This window comes from Ceratotherium simum, chromosome 14 (genome assembly GCF_057802395.1).
Source record: "Ceratotherium simum simum isolate JZ-2026a chromosome 14, ASM5780239v1, whole genome shotgun sequence".
Lineage (NCBI taxonomy): Eukaryota > Metazoa > Chordata > Mammalia > Perissodactyla > Rhinocerotidae > Ceratotherium > Ceratotherium simum.
This window is the reverse complement of record NC_141913.1, coordinates 23539386-23546906: the sequence shown is the minus strand read 5'-3', so window position 1 is coordinate 23546906 and position 7521 is coordinate 23539386.

Sequence of the window (7521 nt, the reverse complement as noted above, 5' to 3'; positions counted from 1 at the left end):
TTTAGCTTAATATAGACACAAATGGTTACATATAGGACCATATATAGATATGTGTGCATACAGGGTTAGTAAACATACACGTATTTCCTTGCTCTATCAGCTGAGAGGGTCTAAAAGAAATAACCCAGTAGCAACTAGCACAACTAATGCCTAGATCTTTGTTTCTGATACCATTCTCCAATAAAAGGAAGCAAGATTCCTTGGAGAAATGGTTGATCCTAGGACTGGGGCATGAAATATAGAAGATGAGCTTGCAGTATTTTGCAATGCCAGGAAGGAAGGAAGGAAGGGAGGAAGAGAAGGAGGAGGGGAAGGAATGAAGAAAGATAATACTTTATGTAAATAATCCATCTTCAAAATGCTGGAGCACGACTCTCCACTACTTAAATGTGGGCTGTGAATAATGACTTTTTTCTGAGGAGTATAATTTGGAAAGAAAGAAAAAAAAAAAGAGTAACTAGTGTGCAGAAACCTGGCAAATACTACCTCAGCCAAGGGATCAAGTTTAACATCAACAATGATAAGTCATGTTGATCACATGTACTCTTGGTATTATGTGATTAAAATAGGACTTTACTTCTACGGTCCTCCTCCCAAAAGCCCCAAACCCCAGTCTAATCACGAGAAAAACATCAGATAACTTCCAATTGAGAGAAATTCTATAAATTATCTAATCAGTATTCCTAAAAATTGTCAAGGTCATCAAAAACAAGGAAAGCGTGAGAAACTGTACAGCCAAAAAGAGCCTAAGGAAATATGACAACTGAATGTAATGTGGGATCCTGGATGGGATCCTGGAGCAGAAAAAGGACATTAGGTATAAAACTAAAGAAATTTGAGGGGCCGGCCTGGTACCACAAGCAGTTAAGTGCACACGCTCCGCTGCGGCGGCCTGGGGTTCCCAGGTTTGGATCCCGGGCGCGCACCGTTGCACCGCTTGTCAAGCCATGCTGTGGCGGCGTCCCATGTAAAGTGGAGGAAGATGGGCACGGATGTTAGCTCAGGGCCAGTCTTCCTCAGCAAAAAGAGGAGGATTGTCATATGTTAGCTCAGGGCTGATCTTCTTCACAAAATAAAGAAAAGAAAGAAATTTGAATAAACAGTGTACTTTAGTTAATAGTAATGATAATAATACATCAATATTGTTCATTAATTGTAACAAATGCACCATACACATGTGAGACATTAATAATAGGAGACACCGAGTGCCAGGTATGGGAACTCTCTGTACTGTCTTCTCAATTTTTTTGTAAATTAAATCTATTCTAAAATTAAAAATTTATTTTAAAAGTACCTCTGTATCTTAGAAAAAAGACTAGATAAAATGTTATATTAATAATAGTTTCAGGGGCCGGCCCCATGGCTTCGTGGTTGAGTGCATGTGTTCCACTACTGGTGGCCCGGGTTCGGATCCCTGGCGGGCACTTGACGCACTGCTTGTCCGGCCATGCTGAGGCAGCGTCCCACATACAGCAACTAGAAGGATGTGCAACTTTGACATACAACTATCTAGTGGGGCTTTGGGGAGAAAAAGGAAAAAAAAAGGAGGAGGATTGGCAATAGATGTTAGCTTAGGGCCGGTCTTCCTCAGCAAAAAGAGGAGGATTGGCATGGATGTTAGCTCAGGGCTGATCTTCCTCAAAAAAATAAATAAATAAAAAATAATAGTTTCAAAAGAAAATAAACTTGGCAAATACTGACAGCTACCCATGCTTAGAAATATTAACTCTGGAGAACAACAATGACAAATACATGCACACATATAAAATTTCGCCTTCAAAATTAAATATGATACATATTACCTAAAATCATTATACTTGAGTTTTTCCCCAAACATCTATAGAACATTGTTCATTAAATGTGCAATAAGCATTTACATATAAGATTCAACTGACAAATTTTACCCACTGCAGAGATGCTGTAGAATTTCATGTCAATAAGTATATGCATTTCAGGTTTATGCAGGCAGTCACAATTGAAAGCCTTTCTTAAAGATGAGAACTTCAAAGAGCTCCATCTTACATAATAAGAGTGTTCTCGATATTTTCTCTTGAAACATTTGGTTTCCTTTGACTACTCTTAGAAAGCCAAAGCAATTAATACACATAAAACAAGATAAAACTGGACAAAATATTCTTGCAGATGGGATTTAAGTCCCCACAGAAAACTTAAATCAGTCCTTATCTTGACCCAGATTTTACTCCATTGTTGAGCTCAATAAAATGTAAAGACAAAATGAAAAGATTCCACTGCTGATTTATCATGTTGTATTAGTAGTGGCTGCATGTTACCATCAGATTTTGAGGAAACACATCCTTTAGTTAGTCAGTTGTCTTTTTAAAAAAATAAAATACCCAACAGAATTCTTTAATTGTTTGTCACCTCAGCCAACTGACTCCCAAAATTATCCAACCGTCAAACAATACTTCAACAATATAACAATACTAATTCATAGAATTTGAACAACTTGGACAACTTTACTGAAATATTATGAAATGTATTATAAACAAACATAACATAAGTAGAAATATGATTGGGTGTACTTGGTTGGGATAGAGGAAAAAGGAGGATATAGTGAAATGGATGAGACAGAGCAGCAGAGAAAGATCATTCCGAAAATGGAAAATTGGAGAAATATGCACTAATATCAAAGAAGCTGAGATCAGAAATAAATAGATATTTCAAGATATAAACAGGTTATCTGTAAGAGAAACTGGACCTCAATCAAGACAGTATATCCTCATAAGGATACAATAATATTTAATGATTAAGCATATAGGTATTTGACTAAGAAACTTAGATCATTTCTATTAACTATAAAAAATTTCAATGGGCTGTTGAATATTCCAACACAGCAGTACATAGCTTCATTTTTAAGAATTAGCAAGAGATAGAAAAAAATATTGCCACAAATAAAAGAAAAATTTGAGGGTGGAGAAGGTAATTAGAATAATTCGCAAATTTGGATAAATTTATGATAAAGGTGCATTGTCTTGCTTACAGAGAAAGAGTTCCATGACTTTTTTTAATGAACATTTAGAATATGGGGTTTGTACAGTAAAACAAATACTTTCCCATGAGCTCTAGCTCTTCAAAAAATTTTGGTGCATATAAAATAATTTATTTGTAAATGTACATTATATACTTTCTGTTGATACACTCACAATACTTTCAGTTTTTGATTTGTTGTTTGTATCTGACTACTTCCACAAAGATGACTGGCTAACTACCTCTAGCCTCAAGCTTCTGAGCAGTTTTCAGGGGGAGAAGAATTTTTTTCTTCTTCTATTGTCTAAACCTTCATCTTATTCCACAAGTCACCAGGAAAGTTCCCAATTGGTCTTTGGGGAACAGTCATTCTAGTTACTTCTCCTCAGTGCAACCCCATACAGTAGTTAAATGAAGGAAATGCTCTCTCTCCCCAAATGTGGGAAAACTGAGACCTGGAGAAGAAAAATGATTTATCCAGAGTCACAGGAAATGTCAAAGGCAGAAGCTGAAGCAGAATGACATCCTTTCTCATCTCCAGTCATTGGCATGAAGGCCTATCACCAAAAAGCTACTTTTCAGAGTTAGGAATATATTCTGCAACCTATCATTAACTATGATTAATAATAAATATCTTTACTTTAGAGTCTCAATTACCCAAGACTATGTACATGAAATGCCAAATATCCCCAAAGATAAAAGAATGATGTTTTAAAACTATAGGTAAACAAACGGAAACATAAAATATCTGAAGAGCAAAGTCAAAAATAGTGGTTCTTTCGTTAAAGTGATCGGTTGCCTCTTGAATAGCATCATGAATCATTGCAACCCTGAGAAAAGTAGATTTCTTTATGCCTTCCTCCATCCAATATTTGTTGAGCACTAGACATAGAGTGCAGAAAAGAAAAAAATAAAAGGAAAGCTAAGGAAGTCTCTGGCTACAGATGTTTATTTTTTATTTAACACACATTCACGTGTGTCTGGAACTGTTCCAAGCACTTTTACAAATCTTTACAAAAATGTAAGCATCATAAAACCCTAGGAGGTAGGTGTTATAATTATCCCCATTCTCAGATGAGGAAATTGGGCAGACAGAGGTTATTTGCCCAAGGTCACACAGATGGAAAGTAGCAGAGCTAGGATTCAAATGCAGGTGATCTGCTTCCAGAATCCAGACTTAGAATCACGATGCTGTGCTACCTTTGTTTAGCAGTTTAATTAATATTTCCATAAAAGTAACTACCCTCCTCACATTTTTAGAGCACTTTGCTGAGAGATGGTTACCATAGGTGAAGGATCTGAGGGAAGCACTCACTAAGGTCCCACCAAACACTTATCTATGTGCTGTGAGCAATACATTGTTTATTTTAAAATATTACAAAGATTTTATCAATTTTTAGACAGACCACTATAATCAAGAGTTTGAGTAACACCGCTTTAGTCAAATGCCCAACACAGTCTCTGATTATGAAATACTCCCTGTTCTTTCTGTTGTTACTCTGATAAATTCGAAAATTCCTCTTTCATAGTCCATCAATATACTTATTGAATAACTACTATGAGCAAGGTGCAGAGCTATGAACCACGAGAGGTTTTACCAGGCATAAGGTTCTTTCTCCCCTGGAAGCTTATAATCTAGTTGAGATCATAAAATATACTTCCCTAAATAAGCAACTCACAATATGAAGCAGTAAATAATAAATGTCAGCAGAGTATTATAGATAATAAGTTCTATAAGGAAGTTAGGAGCCTGCTTCTTTCTCCTCCCATAGTTCATTATACATACCCTTATTAGAGCAATTATATTATTCACTTGCCGTGTCTAATTTACTTGCCTGTCTCCTCCATTAGAATGTTAGCCCCTTGAGGGCAAGGATGTAGTTTTATGCATCATCGTATCTTCAATGCTTAACACGTTGTTTGGTATATAATAAATACTTAACATATGCTTGATGAATGAATGAATGAGGTTCACAGGAGGCAAGAATTTTTTTCTTGGCCAGTGTAGTAGAGTGGTTAATTTCGGGAGTCAGGTTGTGTTGGTTTGAATCTCAGCTCTACCTTTGAAAAGCTGTGTGACCCTGAAAATTTTACTTGATTTCTCTTCTCTTCATTTTGCTCATTGGTAAAATTACAATAATAGTACTTTTCTTTATCAGCTAATTTTACTATGGAACAAGTCATCCCAAAAACTAATGGCTTAAAACAGCAGCCATTTATTTAGCTCAGAGTTCTGCGGGTCAATAATTTGGGCTGTGTTGGTTCTTTGTCTTGGCGGGGCTCATTCACGCATCTCAGTTCAGTTATCAGGTCAGCTGGGGAATGGCTGGTCCATGCGGTATCTCATCTGCCACCAGGCTAACTTGGGCTTTTTCACATGGCAGGGTTCAAAGAGGAAGAATTGAAGCATACAAGGCCTCCTGAGTCTCAGATTGGAGCCGGCATAAAGTCACTTTTGGCATATTCTATTGGTCAAAGCAGGTCACAGGGCCAGTTCACATTCAAGAAGTGAGGAAATCGACTCCACTCTTGATGGAAAGAGCAGCAAAGCCACATTATAATGGAGTGTCTATACCAGGAAGGATGGAGAGTTGGGGCCATTTTTACAATCTTCCATATTCCCTCATAGGATTAGCAAGAGGATTAAGAAAACAAAACATTTAAAGGATTTAGACTAGTGTCCACCCCAAAGTAATGAGCTCAATAAGTATAAGCTACTATTATTCTGCTCGAGGTTGCCAGGAGAAGTTTCATAGTGGAAAGAAATCTGAGTTTAATCTTGAGGAATAGGTGGGATTTCTATATGTAGAAAACCAAGGCCTCTCATAAGGACACAACCTAAGCATAGGCACTGTGGTGTGAAAGTTGGATGTGTCCAAAAAACAGCTAACAGTCTTCCTGGAGGAGCTAGAGCCAGACCCTGGCAACCCTGAATGCTGGCCATGGAGCTGGGCTTGACCTGGGCAACAGTAAACCACTGGCTTTTGACTAAATGCTGGTCAATAGCACGATTTCTTATCTTTTACTGTTATTTCAGATTTTTTGTTCTCAATAAGCTTCTTGATGCTGATGCTTTTGTGATATTCCTGGCCACGCCTACCCAAGATTTTAAAAAAAAAACACTAGAAATCTATGAGTTTAGTATGGGTTTTGTCACTCCCTGCCTTTGGGGAACTATGAGGTCCTTCCTTATTCAATTTTATTGTAAAATGGAATAAATTCTCCTTTCATCTACGCATTTTACAATGGCAGCAGTCTTAAAGGTCAGGCTTCAGGAAGTAGTATTTATTAGCCAAAAGAAACACAGGGGAGGCCAGGCTCTGATGTTTATACAATTTGGTGATAACTCGTAAATCTTAAGCAGAAAAGTCAAGAATGAGGAAAATAAAGTTCCAATGTGGCTTCCCCTTCATGTTAGGCAGCAAAGCACTTCTGGAACTCCTCTCAAGATAATCTTGAGTTCATCCAGTCCAGTGAGATGGTCCTGAACTGGACCCACTGCTCTGCCTGGGTCCCTGCCACCCTGAAGGCTGCCCAGACTGCTCAGACCTAGCGGCAGCTCTGGTAGACAGCTCACTGGCAGCCGTTTCAGAATCTTTCCGCTGTACATAGTTTAAATGCAGATTCACTGATGAATAATTTTGATAATTCTGTCGAAGTCTGAAGACTGCTAGAATTAGATGACTACATGATCATATTTAATTTTTTTTATAAGACAATTCTGGCTTCTCTTATGCCATGTGAAATCCATCCTGCTGAGTGCTCTTGACTAGTCACGTCCTTCCTGCCATTTTAAAAACAATAGTGGCAGAGATGCAGGCTGCTGATAGTGCTCAGCAGGACAGATCAAACACACAGATGCAATTTCTGTACGTTGAACAGTGAAGTAGGATAAAATTCAAATACTTACAGTCGCTCAGTAGCTAGCATCTGATTGCTGCAAATTGAATCTTTCATAACGGGATTTATTGTAAATAGTGTCATATCATTTGTGAGTTCTGCAATAATTTCAGTCAAAGCCAGTGCAAGATATTGGAGGTGTGAGATTTACATGAACTATATGCTAGTTTATGCACAGATTACGAAGGGGTTTTTTTATTATCAATATTCTTTTTTAACTGCTTACAAAATAGCCATAATTGTAATTTTTTCTCTGAAATTTTAAATGTTCTCAAATAGCGTACCTTTGAAACCCAGAAGAAAACAGCCTAGCTACTTCAACAACTGTTTTAGAATTGCAAGCCCCCAATTCCCCCTTCACCTTCCACCCTAGTTGTTAAATAATCATTAAAATTATAAGTAGTTAAAATTTTTAAAATGTGGCTTTCGTATTGTTTGGAAGCAACAAAGATCCTAGTAATCATAATTAGTCATCAATATATCCTATTAGTAAAAAAAAAATACAAATTAAAAACTAAGATATTTTGAAGTCTACAAAACATATCTTAATTCCTTTACGATAAAATGGAAAGATGGCAAAAATGTAAGTGATCAATACTCTTATTCGCCTTTGGATTTAGTTCCAAATACTTC